Source organism: Felis catus, chromosome A2 (genome assembly GCF_018350175.1).
Source record: "Felis catus isolate Fca126 chromosome A2, F.catus_Fca126_mat1.0, whole genome shotgun sequence".
Taxonomy (NCBI): Eukaryota; Metazoa; Chordata; class Mammalia; order Carnivora; family Felidae; genus Felis; species Felis catus.
Window position 1 is genome coordinate 49480623 of NC_058369.1, and position 22586 is coordinate 49503208.

General features: G+C 38.3%; 1 long non-coding RNA gene across 1 annotated transcript in view; it reads right to left on the bottom strand.

The window, feature by feature from the left end:
* The window catches only part of LOC109496972, a 703487-nt gene that overhangs the window by 296939 nt on the left and 383962 nt on the right, over window positions 1-22586 (bottom strand). The gene's annotated exons all lie outside the window — the stretch shown is intronic.

Genomic DNA, 22586 nt, shown 5'->3' on the forward strand with positions numbered 1-22586 from the left:
CAAACTGAGGGTTGATGGGGGGTGGGAGGGAGGAGAGGGTGGGTGATGGGTATTGAGGAGGGCACCTTTTGGGATGAGCACTGGGTGTTGTATGGAAACCAATTTGTCAATAAATTTCATAAAAAAAAATATCCCACTAAAATAAAATCCCACAGGGGCGCCTGAGTGGCTCAGTCGGTTGAGCATCCAACTTTGGCTCAGGTCATGAGCTCGAGGTTCGTGGGTTCAAGCCCCGCATCGGGCTCTGTGTTGATGGCTCAGAGCCTGGAGCCTGCTTCGGATTCTGTGTCTCCCTCTTTCTCTCTGTCCTTCTCCTGCTTGATCTTTGTCTCTCTCTCAAAAATAAATAGACATTAAGAGAATTAAAAAAAAATCCCACTACTGATGGGATACTTTACTTTATTCTGAAGTCATCTAATAAAAATCATTTTATCTGTGTGGATTTTCCACAGTTAGCTATAATCATCTCCAGTATCATCTGTTATGTCTGTGTTTTAAATTTTTTACATGATTTTTCTCATGGTTATAGGTTATATTTTCTTGCTATTTTGTATGCTTTGTCTTTTTGATTGGATGCTGAGTATTGGATATTTTATGTTGTTAGTTATTGGACTTAGCTTTATTTCCTTAAATAGTATTAATCTGTTTTCCAGCTCTCAGTTACTTTGAAAGAGTTTACTTTAGTAAGGCTTGCATCTATACTTTGTTAGGGCAGATCTAAAGTAGCCCTTCATCTAGGACTAAGTTATCCCATTTACTAAGGTTATAACCAGAAGACTGAAACCAATGCTCCATGTACTGAGAGACTTTCCAAACTGATTGTTATGATAGCTAATATTCCCATCTCGGAAACAGCTGTGAGAGTCTCACATCCTGCCTTTGCCCAGGGCTTCTCTCCCAGGCCTTCCATAGTTTTGTCATACACTCAAACAGAGAAAGACAAATATCGTATGACTTCATTCATATGTGGAATCTAAAAATCCAAGTAATCCAATAAGAGTAGCAACAACAACAACAAAAGAGAGAAACAGACCCATAAATGCAGAAAAGAAACTGGTGGTTGCCTAAGATGGGGGGAGGTTAAGGGCTGGACAAAATGGGTCAAAGGGATTAAGAAGCACAAACTTCCAATTATAAAATAATTAAGTCATGGGGATGAAAAGTAAAGCATAAGGAATATAATCAATACTATAACACAATACTATATCATGGTGAGTGTTTTATAATGTATATAATTGTTGAATCACTATGTTGTATCCCTGAAACTAATTGAATGTTGTATGTCAACTATACTTTATTAAAAAAAAAAAAAAAGACCAGTACTCAGTCAAAGACCAGAGGGGATGCCTCTGCAAATCACCAGGGCAGAGTGGTCTCTCAGTTTGCCACCATCTTCTCTGGTGTTGTGTCCTCACAAATTATTACATCTTTGGCCTCCCAGAATTCTATCTCCTATGATGTTGCTTGGAAACTGCCTGTGGGTAGTTGGGCTCACCTCAACCATTTCCCTTCAAGGATCACAGTCTTGGCACTGTTTGTTGTGCAATAACTGAAAACCATCATTTCCTAAGTGTTGTCTGCTTTCTTGTTATTTAAAGTAGCATGACAACTCTGGTCCTCCTTATTACATCATGTCCAGAAGTGGAAGTCCTTATAATTACTTTTTTTGTCATTTCCCTAAGATTTATGGTTAGTAGTGTCTGCTTGTTTTTAATTTTAGGAACTACATTTTTCACTGACAATTCTGTTTCTTGAATTTACATGTTTTGTGTTAAAATATTAAAAACAAATTCATATTAGTTTCATTTATGCCCTTCTTGCCTCATACCACTCCTCTGGATAACAATTCTATCAGTTTTTGATTTACCTTTCCATTATTCAGAATTTTCTGGATTGGTGTCATATGATATAAGGAGACAATTCTGCAAAGACACATGGAGACAGCATTCAAGGCAGACACATTGCCAAGTACAAGTGCCCTAATGCTTTAAAGAGCCTGGCTTATTAAAAAAGAAAAATAGAGAAAAATGAAATCCCATAGTGTGACCAAAGTATTATAGTAAGGAAAGGAGAAAACCCATTTATTTCAGGTTACAGAAGTCAGCAGAAATCTTATCAGGTTGGATCTTGTGTGTGAGAATAAGAAACTTAGTTATTATTCTCAATGTATTAGGAGGCAACTGAAAAGTTTTAACCATAAGAGTGACCAGATAAGGTTTTCATTCTTACATTGTAACTCTGGTAAAGGAAGTATGGAGAATGGAAAGCTAAAAGGACAAAAACAGCAGTAGGGGGACAAGTTTGGAGATCATAGTAAGTCTTGGTGACAGGTGATAATTTTGTCCAGATGAATAACTAGAGCAGGGATAGAAAGCAGTAAAACACTTCAGATTACACATTTGCATCAGGACAGAAAGTGCTGATGACTTACATGTAGATGGTGAACAGAAGGAAGGAGTAAGGATGGTAAGGATGGTTCTTGGACACTTGGCTTCAGGAACTAGCTAGAAATGTGGCTTGAAATACCTCAAGGGGAACACATGCTTGGGGGACCAAGATTTCTATTTTGGCCATGTCAAATGTGGGGGGCCTATAAGACTTCTAAATACACGTAACATGTAGGAGGTTGGAAATATTGGTCTGGACCTCACAGACTAGGGAGTATAGAAAATAACTTGACAGGCAATGGGCAAAGCTCTAGGTCAAAACTTCTAGTGAATCTGAGAGGAACAAGGCCCAAACCCTTAGGACTCATCAATATTCAAGAGTCTGGCTGAGGAAAATGAAACAGCAAAAATAATAGTAACAACAATAATAGTGGTAGTAACAGTAGTAGCTGTTATCGTAGCAGTAGTAATACTAAGAAGGTGATGTCAGTTAGGTGGGACAAAACCAGGAAATTGTTGCGTCATGGGGGTAGAATGCGTGTCAAGGAGATAGGGTTAATTGTGTCCAAATGAGATCTACAAAGAACAGAACAAAGCAGTCTCAAAAGGAAAGATGACAGAGCAAGTGGTCTAGAAGACGACAGAGAAAGAGGTCACCTGATTAACTTATATTTATTACAATTGAGATCCAGGCTAGGCCCTGTGCTTCCTCCAAGTTCTCTTTAATCGATGTATTCCAAGAGGATTTCCCCTTCTTATAGTTATGAATGCTATGGTACCACTTCAGAAGAAGGAACCAGATCATTCTGAGCGAGTAAGTCATGTAAAAAGAAAAAGAAAGCTTTGCTGATCATCATAATTAATGAACAGAGTCGTGGGTAACTTTTTAAAGGGTAGAAGGAAAGGAGTGGAGCACTGGCTATATACCAGATGCAAGATGTGCTTTACCATACTCAAAGTCACTTAATCTTATAGCAACCATGCAAAACTAGATTCTGACATTTCATTTGCATATCAAGAAGTCATAGCTAAACAAGGTTACCAAATCTCTACTCTTTGATTGAAAGCAAATTTGTGACAGAATCAGTTCTCAAACCCAAGTTTACTTCAAAGCCCACCACAAATGGCCTTCAAAATGATAAGCAAAGCCATTGTTCTGAAGTGAAATATTTTTTCTCTTATCAAATCCCATTTTAGGTGGGAATGCCCCATCATCAGACTTTATCTATGGCACTGAACCCACATGCAATGCACAGAGAATTGGCTAACGCTGTCAGCTTCAATGGGAAAGGACAATAACATAGAAAGCACACACACACACACACACACACACACACACACCAACAAAAACTCAATAAGTATGTTTTCTAAACATCATTCACACTAATCTGTATGCAATGTCATGAACACACACATTGCACACACACAATTTTCCAAAGTAAAGGTAGTTAAGCAACAGCATAACATCATGAAAGCAAAGCTTTGAATTTAGGGGAGAAAACTTGCTAAGCACAAAGGAAAAAATTAGCAGAGGAAATTCTGAAAATTCATAATCTCAGCTTGGGGCAAAATTTACAGATACATACACACATATATTACAGAAATTATTATTCAAAAGAAAAAAATGTTGGGCTTTATTTAAATGGCATTGAAACAGAATTGAAGAGGGAAATCTCAGAGTCTAGAAATACCAAACATTTTATTTTATAGATGTGGATACTGAACCCAAAGATGTTAAATTACTTGCCTGAGGTCAAATGGTTGGTTAGAACTCAAAGACAAAACTGTCTCTCATTCCATGATTGAGCTCTTTTCACAACTTTACGGTATATCATTTCAAACACATGTGTATGCATAATTGATGATATTCATTTATAGCTCAGAATGGTAATGCAGATTTAAGTAAAATATAAAATGAGCTTCCTTGAATCCTGAATATCTACAATTCCAACTTCAAAAGGGAAATAATATTATTTATTTCCATCACTATCACCTTTTTTTTTAACCAAACCAAATAGCAGACCCCTCAAGTTCAGGAAGAATTTTAAAACTGTTTTGTAGTTTTAAATGGATGTGATGAGGAACGGAGTTGTCCAGGGAAATTACAGTAGCCCTATCAGTATAGAGAGGCTGGAATGCAAAAGGATCTATAATGTTAAAGAGGCGGGGACATGGAAAGAAGTCAAAGATCAAGTGTGCACTCGGTTAGACTTTTCTTGCCCTTTTAAAAGAACACTTGGCTTTTGAACTGCCCAGTTGCACACTACAAAGGTTTTAGAGTTGTCTAAAATCTTTGAAGGTTTACAAGAAGTCACTTGGCACTAAGGGTTGGATATTATGAGCAAGTCACTGAAGCAGGCAAAGCTAAAAGCTTTCAACTACTCCAGAACAATGGCATTCATCCTACTGACCTTTACTTGAAACGCTTCTCTGGAAATCAAACCAAAAGCAGAATATCTGAGGAACCCCCTAGATTTCATTGCAAATGATGAGACAAAGTCAGTGTAGTAACAAGACAGTGGCTGAGTAGAGTATTAGGTGCCTACATTCTATGTGCATGTCTGTGAAAACTAGGTATATTATCCTGACCCAGTCAAATTCCTAATCACCAAAATAAGGAGATTGTATCAAACCAGTAAATTGGTTATAGTCTTCAGGCGGCTTTCAACAGTGGATAGGTTGCCCCAACCAATATCAACTACATGCTGTCTATCAGAAATGCACTTTAAATATAAAGATAAAAATAGGTTAAAATAAATGGATGGCAAAAGATAGAGTATGCAAACACAAATGATGAGAAAACTGAATTACTTATATGAAAGAGAGGGAGAGAGATTAGGCTTTGGGCTAAGATATATTGCCAGATAAAAAGCAAGGTTTTTCATAATGAAAAAAAGGATTGGTTTATAAAAAGGACATAAAAATTCTAAATGTGTATGCACCCAATAACAGAATTTCAATATATAGCAAAAATTGACAACTAAAAGGATAAATAGATGCATCTATGATTATAGTTGAAGATGAACATTTTTCTCTCAATGAATGGTAGACAAAGTAGACAGAAAAATCAGTAGTAATTCAGAAGAGTTGAATAACACTATTAACACCAACCTGACCTAGTAAACAAGATAGAATATCGCACACTTAGCAGATTACATTTTTTCAACTGCACATAGACTATTCACCAAGATAGATAATGGTTGAGAATTTTTCACAATTGAGAAACCATGAATTTGCTGATTCAGGAAGGACAGAGTTTCAAAAAAAATCAATGAGAAATCCACATTTTATAGTGAAACTACAGAACAATAGAAGAAAAAAAAATCAGCTAGAGAGAAAAAAAAAAGATCATCTAAAAAAGTAATAATTACACTAACAAAAAACTTCTGTATGGCAAGAATGGAAGCCAGACTATAGTAGAATAACATGTTCAAAGGTCTGAAAGAAAATAGCTGTCAATTGGAATTATGTCTCCAGCAAAAATCTCTTTCAAGATAAAAATGCTATTTTCAGATAAACCAAAATAGAGTTCACCACAACAAACCTTCCTTAAAGGAATTTCTAAAATATATACTTTTGGAAAAAGAAATATTATACCAGAAAGGTCAGAGATGCAAGTAATGAATGGTACAAGGTAAACTGATTATCTGGGTGAATCTAAGCAAGGATTGACTGTGTAAATGAATAATAGTGCCTTGAAAATTTTTTAATGTTTATTTATTTTGATAGAGACAGAGAAAAAGAGAGGGCGTGCATATATGTACACAGCAGAGGGACAAAGGGAGAGGGAGAGAGAATCTTGAGCAGGCTCCACTGCCCAGGGCAGAGCCCGATGTGGGGCTCATCTCATGACTGTGAGAGCATGACTGAAATCAAGAGTCAGACTCTTAGCCAACTGAACCACCCAGGAGCCATAATAATGCCTTGAAATTTTAAAACAGGTAAGATTTTAATACTGAACAGTAATAGTATGTAAGCCCTGCCAAGGCAATTAGAATTTAAATATTCTAAGTTGCCTGTGTCGTCCAAAAGGAGAATAAAGCTTTTTATTAATCATAGACTTTATAAAATTAAGAATATACAGGAGAAAGTTCAATTTTAAAATACAAATAGTTTTCTCTAAACTTCTAGGTCTCTAAAATTTCCCTAAAATACAAATGGCTCTAAAACTGATGTTTAATTTTGGATACCTGGCTCAGTCAGTTGAGCATCCAACTCTTGATATAGGCTCAGGTCATGATCTTACAGTTGTGGGATTGAGCCACACATCAGGCTCCACACAAAGCATGGAGCCTGTTTAGGATTCTCTCTCTCCCTTGCTCTGTGCCCCTTCCCTGCTTATTCTCTCTCTCTCTCAAAATAAATAAATTAATTAACTAAAAAAAAATTGATGTTGAATCTGAATTTTGCATGGGTCAGCAAGAAAGGGGACTTAGACTTTGGAAAGATTACTGAGTCCCAGTTTCTCATGGATGAGGAAGAATGGAAGAAACAAGAATGAGGGGGTTTGATTTATGTGAAGATTTGAATCATCCTTAGGGGTAACTGGACAAATTTAACAGGATGATCACAACAAGTGGGCCTGTGTGGGTGTAGGAAGAGGAGGTTGGAGGGGTAGGTGGGAGAGCGAGGCTCAAAGGAATGAAGGACATAGTTATTCACTGAGAAGCTGGACTTTCTTCTAGATGCTGTGGATTAAAGAAGGTAACAAATGGGAGACTTCAACCTCACTTGGGTTCTCTGGGAGGTACCTTCAGGTCTGTGGAGAATTCTGGATGAGACCAGTGTTGGGGGAGTTCACTGAAAAGACATGACCACTGATTAACTTATGAGCTGGATATAGGCATTTGGCCACTCAGTGGCTCATTCCCCTGTCCTAGGAATGAGGGTTCCACTTGTCTCTTCTGTTCCCAGAGGCTACTCCAAGTACAGAGCCTTGAGGTAGTGATGTGGTATTGAAAACATCTGCATGGTATATGCAGCTGAACCCAGTTAGTGCCTCTTTGTAACTTTTAAGATTTGGCATGTGGGTGCAGGGATCCCTTCATCCTGCTGCCACACAAGACAAACCTCAGGTTAAGTTCCCGTTGTTTACTAAACTGCCACCTACCAACATAGAGTGACCAGTCTCTTTCTTGGGTCTCTCCCTGCCCTCCACATACAAAGGGCCAGTTTCAGATTATACCCAGGAAACTTCCAAAAGGGCTGTAAATCAACAACCAGCTTTAAGAAGCATGACCTCATTCATCCCTTCCACCTCTGGAAGGTTGTCTGTGGTAGAACTCTTCTCTCTTTGCTCTATTGTACTGCTTAAACTACATAAACATCATGTCACCCAAGCCAGGTCCTAAAGCAGGACAAACCAAGTTGTATTTATAGTACTAATAAGAAACTGGGAAAGACTAGCTCCCCCCTCATCAAATATACATTTTCCATTTTGCAAAAGCTGAAAATATTACAGATTAGCATATAGGCAGGAATCACAAATTTTATGGTAAAGCAATGCAGTGAGTAGGAGCGTTGATCGATATCTCAAGGACAATATGGTGTTCCTTTAGGCTGCTCATCCACAAAGCAGATGTACAATGTATGCGTACGTGGCGGGTCATAAATCAGGCCTTTGGATTGAACGAAGTTTACCAACAGTCATGTTAACTTAGAAATCTGAAATGGCTTTTCTCGTCTATCAGGTCTTTAGAGAGTTTTTCTCACAACAGCCAGAGATTCATTAAAAAACAATTTTGAAAAAACAATTTGGAGACAATTCATAATATACCTAACATGGAAAAGACTCAGCCACCAAGGTCTTTCTTAAAAGGGTTGATTAGGGGTGCCTGGGTGGCTCAGTCAGTTACGCATCCCACTTCAGCTCAAGTCATGATCTCATGGCTGGTGAGTTTGAGCCCCATGTAGAGCACTGTGCTGACAGCTCGGAGTCTGGAGCCTGGAGTCTGCTTCGAAATTCTGTGTCTCCCTGCCTCTCCCCTGTTTACATTTTGTCTCCGTCTGTCTCAAAAATAAACGTTTAAAAAAATTTTAAAGGCTGATTAAAAATTATTCATTTAAAATCAGTTTTGAGAACTTAACAAGTAGTATAATAGCCATCACAGTCATCAAACCCCCAGCCTTTAAGAGCCCCCCAAAGTACTCTAAACACAATAGTTCTTAACTGCCTCAAGGAATAAAGCTACCAAAGCTGCAAAAAAGAATATGTAAATAATAGGCATTCCATTCTGCTTTAAATATTTCCAAATACTCAGATTCAAACAAGAATGGTATAGAGACAGAAATCCATAATAAGGCAAGTTCAAAAACTATGTTGACTGACAAGCTGAATATTTTAATAGTGAATGGGATAGTTTGTTAAGCCATTTGCTATTTTCACTATGTGCCTACCAGATGCCACTGATATCGTCTCCTGCAAACACTCCATCAGCAGAGCCAAAGGCCAGAACCCTCTTGACTACTTACTACTGCCTTTTTACAATATACCCGATCTAGAAAAACACACGGCAACTCTCGTAATGCAATATAAATCTGGGGCGACATATGCACGCATGCACTGTACGCCAGATATGAGAGCTTGAGGAGGCTCTCTGAAGAACACTCCCATAGCATTTAATTACTCCTTAATCAACTCTGTATCATTTCCTAATCCCACCGTCTAAACTGTCCATAAAGCAGCAATTTCCTAAGAATCCTCTATGCCAGGGGTCAGCACACTTTGGTATATGACACTTATCTTGCCCACCACTAGTTTTTGTGCATAAATGTTTATTGAAGCACAGCCAGGACCATCATTTGTCTACATCGTATTGCCTACAGCTGCTTTCCTTCCACAAAGTGAGTTAAGTAGTCGCAACAGACACCATATGGCCCCAAATGCCTAAAATATTTACTATCTGGACGTTTATAGAAGTTTTTTTCGCTCACAGCTTACACAACTGGGCTATGAAAATGATGTAGGAGAGAACTTAACAGCAAAGGACTAGACATTGCTCAGCACAGTTGCCACCAGCCACCCTCAAGATGAAAAAGTAGGTGGCATATCATACTTGTGAATGTAATACCAGTGCTATGTGGAATTGAGTGAGAGAGCATCTGACCTAACATGTCACAAGTCACCTCTCAGGAACCCAGGACAGACGTCATGAAACAACCAAAGCATTCTTACCTCTAAGTCCTGCTGTCTGCTCAGAACCCTCTCCATACAGTTGTCCAGGCAGCCAATAATTGCTTGGGATTAGCATAAAAGGTGAAGGATTTTCACTATCTCTGGTTTAATTAATTACCATGTTGGTTTTTAAAGCCATTATCCTTTCATCTGTCCACAAAAATCTGACTTCTACTAACTTGTGTGTACTGGGGCTCATTGGCCCTTAATAAGGTGAACTCAACTTTGAAATAACAGTTTTACCAACATTAGGAAAGTGTACATGTAAAAGCTGAAAAGGGGCGTTATAAGTGACAAACAATGATACCGAGTGTAGGGTATTACTATGAAATTTCTATTTTCCTAATATTATTTCCAGTTATGTCATTTGTGCATATTTTTCATTTGTTTGTTTTGGATCAATAAGAACCCACGACAGGGGTTACTGATATGACAATTAGAACCTCTAACAGGGATGCCCACTGTCACCGCTGTTGTTTAACATAGTGCTGGAAGTTCTAGCATCAGCAATCAGACAACAAAAGGAAATCAAAGGCATCAAAATTGGCAAAGATGAAGTCAAGCTTTCGCTTTTTGCAGATGACATGATATTATACATGGAAAATCCGATAGACTCCACCAAAAGTCTGCTAGAACTGATACAGGAATTCAGCAAAGTTGCAGGATACAAAATCAATGTATAGAAATCAGTTGCATTCTTATACACTAACAATGAAGCAACAGAAAGACAAATAAAGAAACTGATCCCATTCACAATTGCACCAAGAAGCAGAAAATACCTAGGAATAAATCTAACCAAAGATGTAAAGGATCTGTATGCTGAAAACTATAGAAAGCTTATGAAGGAAATTGAAGAAGATTTAAAGAAATGGAAAGACATTCCCTGCTCATGGATTGGAAAAATAAATATTGTCAAAATGTTAATACTACCCAAAGCTATCTACACATTCAATGCAATCCCAATCAAAATTGCACCAGCATTCTTCTCGAAACTAGAACAAGCATTCCTAAAATTCATATGGAACCACAAAAGGCCCTGAATAGCCAATTTTGAAGAAGACCAAAGCAGGAGGCATCACAATCCCAGACTTTAGCCTCTACTACAAAGCTGTCATCATCAAGACAGCATGGTATTGGCACAAAAAGAGACACATAGACCAATGGAATTGAATAGAAACCCCAGAACTAGACCCACAAACGTATGGCCAACTCATCTTTGACAAAGCAGGAAAGAACATCCAATGGAAAAAAGACAGCCTCTTTAACAAATGGTGCTGGGAGAACTGGACAGCAACATGCAGAAGGTTGAAACTAGACCACTTTGTCACACCATTCACAAAAATAAATTCAAAATGGATAAAGGACCTTAATGTGAGACAGGAAACCATCAAAACCTTAGAGGAGAAAGCAGGAAAAGACCTCTCTGACCTCAGCCGTAGCAATTTCTTACTCGACACATCCCCAAAGGCAAGGGAATTAAAAGCAAAAGTGAATTACTGGGACCTTATGAAGATAAAAAGCTTCTGCACAGCAAAGCAAACAACCAACAAAACTAAAAGGCAACCAACGGAATGGGAAAAGATATTTGAAAACGACATATCGGACAAAGGGCTAGTATCCAAAATCTATAAAGAGCTCACCAAACTCCACACCCAAAAAACAAATAACCCAGTGAAGAAATGGGCAGAAAACATGAATAGACACTTCTCTAAAGAAGACATCCGGATGGCCAACAGGCACATGAAAAGATGTTCAGCGTCGCTCCTTATCAGGGAAATACAAATCAAAACCACACTCAGGTATCACCTCACGCCAGTCAGAGTGGCCAAAATGAACAAATCAGGAGACTATAGGTGCTGGAGAGGATGTGGAGAAACGGGAACCCTCTTGCACTGTTGGTGGGAATGCAAATTGGTGCAGCCGCTCTGGAAAGCAGTGTGGAGGCTCCTCAGAAAATTAAAAATAGACCTACCCTAGGACCCAGAAATAGCACTGCTAGGAATTTATCCAAGGGATACAGGAGTACTGATGCATAGGGGCACTTGTACCCTATGCATCACTCTCAATGTTTATAGCAGCACTCTCAACAATAGCCAAATTATGGAAAGAGCCTAAATGTCCATCAACTGATGAATGGATAAAGAAATTGTGGTTTATATACACAATGGAATACTACGTGGCAATGAGAAAAAATGAAATATGGCCTTTTGTAGCAACGTGGATGGAACTGGAGAGTGTGATGCTAAGTGAAATAAGCCATGCAGAGAAATACAGATACCATATGGTTTCACTCTTATGTGGATCCTGAGAAACTTAACAGGAACCCATGGGGGAGGGGAAGGAAAAAAAAAAGAGGTTAGAGTGGGAGAGAGCCAAAGCATAAGAGACTGTTAAAAACTGAGAACAAACTGAGAGTTGATGGGGGTTGGAAGGGAGGAGAGGGTGGGTGATGGGTATTGAGGAGGGCACCTTTTGGGATGAGCACTGGGTGTTGTATGGAAACCAATTTGACAATAAATTTCACATATTAAAAAAAAAGAACCTCTAGAAATGTGTGATCCCTTAAGAAAGTTCTCCAACTAGTTATGAGTCTATATGGCTGTCTCCTCTGATGTGAACACCTTGCCTATCTGAAAGCTGCCTCTTGTGTTGCTGAAGCTGGGACACACTATGGGGAAGTCAAGCTGTCCTCCGCACAGTGAGTAAGTTTCTAATGCAGGCCCAGTGGATGGTGAAGCCTAGGGCTGCCCTCAGGTGCCTCCTGATAGAGCCTCTCCAGTTCCCTTCCCATCCGCTCACTGACTATTTTTTCTCTCATCTCTTCACTTGGTCAACATGTATGCTCAAGACTCCTCTCTTCACTGCTTTTGGTTCTGGGCAAAATGCTTAATCTCACTGAGCCATAGATTTTTACGTTGTAAAGATCAAGACCAGAAAAACAGAACTTTAAAATCTAAGTCTCTAGAAGGAGAAGCCCAGGAGCCTGTAGCTTTTAACCAACACGTTGTCCTAATGATGGGTCTAGTTTGAAAAACAGGGTGTTCTTAATGTCACAACTTTTAGTATGTAGTTGAATCACTTGGATGCTTGTTAAATAGTCTCTCCCCAAACCCAGTTACACTGACTTTTTTCATGTCTGCAGAAAGCACTTTGAGAAAGCCTCACCTAAAGCCTGGATACTCATAGTGTGGTCCTTGTTCACCAGGATCAGCATCACGTGGAAACTTTTTAGAACTGCACAAACTCCTAGGCCCCTCTGCCTCTTAATTAATGTGGACATTAAGACCCCGAGATGATTCTTCTGTACCTAACGGTTTGTGAAGCACTAACTTAAGTCCAATACTGAACCACAAAACCGAGATTCTAAAAACTGTTCTGTACTTACATGTTCATCATTTAAAAAGTCACTGGACCCACTTCACCCCCATTTCTAGATGAAAAAATTAATGCACAGGAAACTTTAACAGTCAAAGGGTTGTCTGTCTTTGAAGTGGAGTTTGACATGGCCAGGTGATGTGAGACCTGCTCTGAGATCCCACTTTGACAGCCCAGGAGTTCTGACTACCAGCTGCTTCAGGATGTCTATAGCAGGAAGCATCAACCATTTGGAAGTTGGCAGGAATAGGTCCTTGAAGAAGGGAAATGGCTTCTTGTCTTAGGCCTTAGCTTTCCTATTTGTAACAGGAGGATACTAATGCTCTCTTCAGGTTTGCAGAGAGGACAAAGATGATGTATGTAAAATGGAAACTCAGTGCATGGCATGAGGTGGGGTCTTATTGGTGAAAGGGAGTCAGTAAGCTATGGGAGAGCAGGCTGCAATTTTAGTTTTAGCCCTCACTGGCATGCTTTCCCTGCCTACTGTTATTAAAAAAGGGGGGGGGGGGAAATGCTTGTATCACATCTGTATTGCATCTGCAAAAATGTATGGGATGATAAAAACAGGCATGATCGTAGAAAACACTGTTCTCAGAGAAGTCAGTTTTTATTTGCAGCCCCATTGGCCTCTCCTTTTATTGTTATCACTCCAAACACTGAAATGGCCTCACATTTACTAACAGCCTGGAATAATAAAGCTCTGACTCAAATCTTAATGGTTGAGGATTTTTCAATCTTAAACGCCTATAATCAGCAGTACTATTTTTTTTCTTGTCCTCAGTTTCCTTGCTTTTAATAGAAAATGAGGGGCGCCTGGGTAGCTCAGTCAGCGGGGCATCAGACTCTTGGTTTCAGCTCAGGTCATGATCTCACGATTCCTGAGTTTGAGACCTGCATCAGGCTCCACGTTGTCTGCATGGAATTCATTCTCTCTCTTTCTCTCTCTCTCTCTCTCTCTCTCTCTCCTTCTCTCTGTCCCTCCCCCTGTCTCTCTCAAAATAAATAAATAAACTTTCGGGGCACCTGGGTGGCTGAGTCAGTTGGGCAGCCAACTACCAGCTCAGGTCATGATCTGGTGGTCTGTGAGTTCGAGCCCTGCATCGGGCTCTGTGCTGAGAGCTCAGAGCCTGGACCCTGCTTCCAATTCTGTGTCTCCCTCTCCCTCTGCCCCTTTCCCGCTTGCTCTCTGTCTCTCTCTCCCTCTCTCAAAAATAGTAAACATTAAAATTTTTTTAAAAATAAACTTAAAAAAAAAGAAAATGAACACTGAGCTAGAGATATATCAATACTTTTTCTTCCTATATTAGTCAACCGTGCATTGATCAAGCACTTACTATGTCCCAGGTACTATGTTAAACTCTATATATGCTTATTGTTTCATTATTTAATCTATCCTCATTATAACCCTATGAACTAAGAACTCATTTTATAGGAGCACCTGGATGGCTCTGTCAGTTAAGCGTCCAAATCTTGGTTTCAGTTCAGGTCATGATCTCACAGTTCATGGGATCGAGCCCTGCATCAGGCTCTGTGCTGTCAGCAGGGTCTCTCTCTCTCCCTCTCTCTTTGCCCTTCCTCTGTTCATGCTCTCTGTTTCTCAAATTAAATAAATAAACTTAAAAAAAAACCCTTATTTTATAACCTTTCTATAGAGGAGAAAAGTGAACCAACAGTTAGGTAAAAGCAACAACAAAACAAACCTTGCCAAGGTCACTCAGCTAAAGTACAGGGACAGCCATAAAACCTAGACATTCTGATTCCAGAACCAATGTCCTTAGCTATCAAGTGGAGTAGTTTATGTGTGCCTGGAACTGAGGCCAGGAAAAGGGCTTACATAGTTTTTGTCCTCGAAGCTTGTGGCCTAACAGAAGACTGCAAATTCTAATTAAAGATGATAATCCCTCTCACAAGTCAACAGCATTTTTTTTTCTTGTTTATATGAGATATAACTAATTGATCCTAATTGTCTTTCCACTGAGTCTGGACTTTGGTCACATATGAGTCCAGAAAAACACTAGCAATCACTTGAAGTTAGGATTTGAGATGGTACTTTTTCCCATTTTTGCTCCCATGGAAATAAATCTAAAATGTTTTGTCATTATTGAAGTACACTTGACCTATAATAGAGGCAAATGAGGGTATTGATAGTATGTGCAGCTAACCATATTAGGTATCAAAGATTCTTGGCAAACAGGCATAAACCTACGAAACATAAATATTACTATAGTCAGGTAGGCAACAATATTCCTTTCATTTTCTCAGTGTGTCAGGAAAGATAAGCCTTCTACTTTACCCAAATTATGAGTTCACAACACCTTCTAAGTGGCTTAAGTTTCATGCAAGTTGCTTGCTTGAATTTTATCTTTTCAGGAATTTAAAATAACAGGTTAAAAAAAAGCACAAATACGAGACTAAATCTAAGGTTGAAATAAGGTTATAAGACAATAGCATTTGATGTCAGAGCAGGTAGGCCAACAGGGCAGAAATCTACCTTAGTGAACATATTACAATCCACCTTTCAACAGTTAATTGAAAATGAGTTAATGCACAGGTGGGCTGAGCTAAAATTAGCATAAAAGAAAATCACTTTTCTGTTTGTATAATTTGCATGCCTTTGTAATCAGTGAAATGACAGATCAGACAAGAAGCCTACCTGCTGTGATGCAATCTTTAATCTCTGTCATATATTAATCATCCCTCTGTAATATAATAAAGCTGCTTCTGTCATGATGGCATTGAATGTAAATAGTTCCAATTACTGGTAATTCTCAACTGTTTTTGCAGAAGGAACTGTGTGGTATGATCCATGGGCTTCGGAAGGAAATGAAATAATAAAAAACGGTAACTGAATTTTGCATCCAGGTTGAAACTTTTCTGGTGTCTCCCCAGACTCAGTGTTTACTTTTTTTGGATTATTTCTAAAAGCTGAAGCAACAAAGATGCAGGCCCTTGGGAGGAAAACATCGTCTGGTTTACAAGGTTCAGGGTGATTTTAATAGGCTGAAAGTGAGTAAGCAACTTGTGCCACTAATTTCCTGCAGGCATTTTCCAAGTTTTCACCCATTACAGTGTGAGGCCTTTGAATAAAAAGGCTCTGTTTGAACCAAATATTGTTGCTGCTCTTGTGGCACATAAGAGAGAAATCAAAATATCTCCAGCAGTGAAAGTGAGTACAAGACATGAAACTAATGTCATACCTGCCTAGCATTGTGATATACTTTCCTCAGAGGTTCCCCCAAATTCCATCAGCATTTAAACTTTCTGGCACTCCTGAAAATAAGTGATCATTATGCTTTGAATCCTTCTTGAGAAGAATTTCTCTAAAGGAAGATGATTTCTGGGACTCTAGAGAAAAACTGTCTCATCCAGGATGGAGGGCTCAGTTAAGGGTGACAACACCATCACAATTAGCTATTTTGTCACCAGTGGCAGAACTCACTAATGGATCTCAATACTTTTTTACACAGAGCCTGGTGGCAGACTGATCAATTTTAGTGTTTTTTTTTTTTTTTTTTGGTTTTGCTTTTTTGTTTCATGGGAGCCCACTTTTAGCCTTCTCCCCTTTGGTCTCTGGACAGGCATTAATAATGAATTTCAGTGGAAGTAGGAAGTCAAAGACATTTACTGTATTTCTCTCAGATTGAAATTGCTAACTAGAAACAATATGTCTGTTCTGTTTTGAACAACTTTTTCATGTGGAAAGGGTACAACATGACTTTCTCAATTAAAAAGAAATCACAAGGGGCAGGGAATGTTTGATGAGATGTCTTAAACCTTCCCAGTCCTCACACTCCTACCCGCTCCTTGGTTTCTCTTTAAGAAATAATAAAACTAATTGTAGAAATTCAAGGAAGGGAGTCTGAAATTTGCTACCAATGTCTAGGACTGATGATATTCCATAAGATTTTTTAAACTTTGCTTATTTTTCCCTTATTTGTTAATTTTGTAACCCTGTCTCCAACAACAACAGTAAATGTGGAACTAAACCTTCCATAGTTTGAAATATCTACAGTGTGTTAACTTTTCATTAAATATGGTTATAGTAGTTAATTTCAGGACTTAAGCAGTAAATTTTTTGGTGGCATATTAATAGTATACTCTATCTTGCAGACATTTCCCCCTCAAAAATAAGGAGCCAGATGTGGACAAATGTAAACAGAGGCAAATCAGAAACCCAAATTAGATATTATTACCCAAGTCAGCATCTGTCATTGAATGTCTCTGATAAAGACCATGTTGGAACATTCAGCTAACTCCTGAGAAAAACATGTTCTACTACACCATCTCCCCAAATCCAAGAATTTCAATAATTCCTACAGGCACACATGAAGAGAGATGAGCCCACCTCATAAGACCCCCATGTCCATTATCCAATCAATTGCATAGGTTAAGACAGAGTAAGGTAAATATGGGCACTTGCCTTTTTGTTACATGGTAACCACAAGTCTAAAGGCCCATGCAGTTGAGCTTAATTCTGACTAAACAGATCAGCAAATCTTTTTTGCTTCAGAGAGAGAGGCTGGAGTATTTCCTCCTCTATGATAATCCGATTTTGAAATCTATACCTGCATCCTAGGTAACCACTATCCATCATTAAACCTCTCTGATGTCCTGATTCACTGCTAATGTGTACCACTCAACTCAGTATTTCATCATTATTTTGAAGTCCTTACTCGATTAACATTGATTCAGTATTTCCATCTAAATTGAAGTGTCTTTCACGGTAAAGACAACTCTTCTTCTGTGTATCCCACAGATACTATTCATGCTATTTATTTTACTGGGTAGGTGTAGGATAAATATTTGCTGATCAAGATTACTTGCCACTGTTAATGAATATGTGAATTATTTAACCATGCCTTGATGGACCTGATGGACCTAATTGTGCTAAGGTTCTAATATTTCTTAAAATCTTGCTCTAAATTGATAAAGTTTTCAAAGGAAGTATTGTTAACAATATCTTCATTTAGAATATCATCACAAAAATACTGAATTTGTTTAAATGTAAGACCATCATGAAAAATTTTAAAAATTATGTTAACCAAGTGTAGGTGTTTACAGAAGGGAAATAAAAACATACCCTCAGGAAATGCCCATGCACAAATGTCTGCCTGTGCTGTATTCATAAGAGCCCAAATCTGGAAATACTCTAATGTGCGTCAACGGGAGAACACACAAACAGATTGTGCTCTCTTCATAGAATAGTATGCAAAGAGTGTGTGTGTATACACACTATACATAAGTATATGTATAGTGTATATTAGTGTGTGTCTATATCTATACAATATAAATTTTTTAAAATCATGGTGTTGAGAGGAGGAGGCCTGACCCAAAAGAGTAGACACTATACGATTCTATTCATGTGAAATTTTAGAACAAGCAAAACTAATCTCTAGTAACAGAAAGCAGATTAGTGATTATACAGCAGAGGATGGAAAGGGTGACTGCAAAGGGGCTCAGGAAACATTTGGGGATAATGGAAACGTCCCATATTTTATTTGGTGGCAGCTACATTGTGTATACATTTGTCAAAATTCATTGTACTGCATACACGAAATTTGCACATTTTTTTTGTATATGGATTATGCCTCAACAATGTTTTTTTTTTAAATCACGCTAACCTAAGGGAAAAAGAAAAGCCTACAGTCACAATTGTTTGCAGGCCTACCACACAGAATGGAACTGCATGCTGTGACAAATGGGACTCATCTGGCAGTAGAAACCCTGTCTCTCCTAGAATCACACTCAGAGGGTTGACTGATGGAACCAAGAGTAACAACAATCATTTTTAATTTGTCTTGTGTCTGATTCTATCTGCCATCTTAAAAATAGAGAGAAGCTGATAAAAGTTTTCAAATGGGCACATAGTCTGCAATCACACTGAAGTTTACAACCCTCTGAGTTATTGTGACACACTGGCAATTTTAGGGCTTTTGACAAGTGGAAGTAAATAATCCCATCTCTATTTTCTGGGAAAGTGAGAGCCCTCAGAACACCTTTGGGAGGTGGCAGCATTGGCCTTTGAGTTTACCTTATTTTGATTGCAGTTTCATTTGGAAGAGGGGAGAATGACCTTAGGCAGCAATCAAGATGTACACCAGCAACTTTGGCCAAATGTATCAGAACCCAGGGAAAGCAAATTAGAGAAACACTAGATGAGCCTCTCATCCCTGTGGACCTATGTAGAAGAGCTGTCCATACTCATAAAGAGCTTTGGAGGCCTTGGTAAAAAATAAAATGGAAAGACATAGAAGGATATAATCTAGAGAGAAGCTTACTCATGTATGTGTTTTTTAAAAAGAGTCACTTTGGCTCTCTTCTGAAATAAGAGCTGGAGAAGAAGAGTGGATACAGGGGAAACCAATTGGGAGGCTATTACTATAGTTCCAGGGAAAAGATGGTGGTGGTTTGAAACAGGTGGTATCAGTGGGGTAAAAAGATATACATAAAGTAGAATTGACAGGACTTAGTAAATTGGCAAAATTAGCAAGGTGAGGAAACAGAAATGTCAAGGATGATACCTAAATTTATAGCTTATATAAATGGGTAGGTGATGATGTCATTTTTAAAAATGGAGGAAACTAGAAGAAAGAATTTTTGTGATTATGTAACTTATTCCAATGGAAACTAATTATTCTGACCTTATAAATATGTACATTTTAGACAGGCACAGGAGCAGAAGGGGAGAGAGAGAGAATCTTAAGCAGACCCTATGCTTACCATGGATCCTGATGTGGGCTCAATCCCCTGACCCTGAGATTATGACCTGAGCCAAAATCAAATTGGCTGCTCAAACAACTAAGCTAGCCAGGCACCCCAGGATAATATTTTTTAAAAAGACTTAGAATGGTACTACTTGATGTCATAGTCTACACTAAGGATAAATATTCATTCTAATAATAGTAACAGTAATAATTTTATTGATTTCTTACTACCAAGTACAGTGCTAGGCTTTTTACATTCATTATTTCATTTTCAGTTTCATGAATAGCTCTATGACATGGATATTATCATCCTTCTTTTACAGATGAGTTAACAGAGGCACAGAACAATTAATTACCTGTGATTGATGATATCAATGTTCACCAATATCCAATCCTCCTCCAGTCAGGTCCTTGAGGATTATAATCTCCTGCCCACTTGAAGTGAAGTGTAACAATGTGACTTGCTTTGGCCAATGGAGTATGAGTGGAGGTGAAGTATCACTTCTGAGCAGAAGCATGTAAGAGCCTCTGTGGGACCGTCTATGCTTGCTTTTCCTTCGCTGAGCTAACCAAAGAGGCCACGTGTTCAAGTAGGGTAGCTCCATATAGATATACCTCCTGTGAGAGTGACCAGTAAAGACAATAATGACCTGAGTCTCCCCTTCACCTCATCCATCCATGTTGAAAAAAGAACATGTTGTATTAAGGCACTAAGTCTCAGGGGCTATTCCTTACAGCAGTATAATCTAACTTATTCTGACTTAGATAAGTTTCACAGATTCAGTAAATGGCTGAGTTACTAAAAGAAAGCAGGCCCTTTAACCACTACAGCATGTATACAAAAGAAAGAAATGATCTCAACAATGAGGCAGCTTATTATCATATCAGAGACTTAGTAAAGGAGATGAAAGCAAGGCAAAGTGTTGAACAGCTGCAGCTTGCACACTGTAGGTCCTCCCCTGCGGAAGATATCCTCCTTTATCTGCACTGTCTTTATCCACCTGCATTGGACTTCCTGCCTTTTTCATGGAAAGCCCACCCATTAGTGTGAATTCGAGAAAGTCAAATAAACCTATGAAGAACATTAATGGCTCTAGGCACCCACTCTAGATCTAGATCAAGGGATAAGGCCTAGTTATCAAAGGAGCATTTGGCCAAATATACAAAATTTGTTCACTGCCCCCCCATTTCCTGCAGAGCTATTGGAATTTTTTTAATACTTTATTTTTTTGGAGCAGTTTTATGTTCATAGCAAAATTGAGGGTAAGGTACAGAGATTTCCCATATTCTTCATGTCGTGCCACATATACACAGCCTCCCCATTAACCACATTTTTCACAAGAGGGCACATTTCTTACAAGTGATAAACCTACACTGACACATCATAATCACCCAAAGTCCATAGTTTACATTAGGGTTCACTTTCAAGTTTGATGCTGTACATTCTGTTGGTTTGGACAAATACATAATGACATGTACCAATAAGTACAGCATTATACAGAGTATATTCGTTGTCCTAAAAATCTTCTATTCTCTACCTATCTATCCCTTGTTCACCCCAAACCCTGGGCAACCACTAATCTTTCTATTATCTCCATAGTTTTGCCTTTTCTAGAACATCATATAGTTAGAATAATATAGTATGTAGCCTTTCAGATTGGTTTCTTTCACTGAGGAATATGCATTTAAATTTCCTTCATGTCTTCTTATGGCTTGATAGCTCATTTAATTTTAGTGCTGAATAATATCCCATCATCCAGATGTACCACAGTTTATCTATTTATTCACCTACTGAAGGACATCTTGGCTGCTTCCAAGTCTTGGCAGTTATGAAAAAGGTACTCTATTCAACATGCAGAATTTTGTGCAGACATAAGTTTTCAACTACTTTCACTAAATTTAAGAAGTATTACTGCTAGATTGTATAGTAAGAATATGTTTAGTCTTCTAAGAAACCACCAGAAAACTGTCTTCAAAAGTGGCTGTACCATATTATATTCCCACCAGCAATGAATGAGTGTTCATGTTGCTTCCACATCTTTGCCAACATTTGGTTTTGTCAGTGACCTCAGTGTAATTTTATAACAAAAGATTCAACAGTTTTATCAAAAATGTTCAACTTTGGATATTAAACATAATATTTATAAACATATATTTTATCATTTAGAACTAAAATCTCAGTGTTGATATGGGAATTTTCCTTTAATCCAAATTTATTATATGATGATTTTGACTATTTTTGATTTTTTCATATGGTTTTGAACTTAAAATTTACAACTAACTTTTAACAAATTGACTTTCAGTGGACTAGTCTTGATAAAGTGACACCTAGGGAATTAATTTTCAGAGGTTCACTTCTACCATCCTGAAGGAAGCTCCAACTTCAGAAATGAAGGCAGTTCATAAATTTAGCTAAAGGTACAGTGATGAAGGGACATATGATATGGACAAAATAGATACTATGGATTTTTATTTTGTCTTGTGGCATCCTTTTCCTCTTCTCTGACAACAGAATATTCAGTTATTCAAAATATTCAGTTAGGCAGGAATAACTCCTACTGTTGGCCACAGGGATTATGATAATACTTCTAGCCAATCAACCATTACACTTCTGATTCCAAATCTTGTATTCATTATTCATTTATGAAAGATCAAATATCAACTCAACTCAAAGAAGCCTTAAAAAAAAAGGACATTTACTGATTTACAAACATGGGAGCTCAAGGTAGCATCTATTTTCAGATATGGCTATATCTGGAAGCTCAGATGCCTCTTTCTTTGCCTGTTTTCCTTCCTAAATACAAATCATGAATCTGGAGGTATCGATAATAGGCCTGGCTTCCAGATACAATCTTTTCTGCTTCACAGTTCCAGCCTGCCTGCCATAGATAGTAACAAGACCCACCAAGAAAGATCAGAGAGTTTAGGGAAGGAAAACTAGCCCAA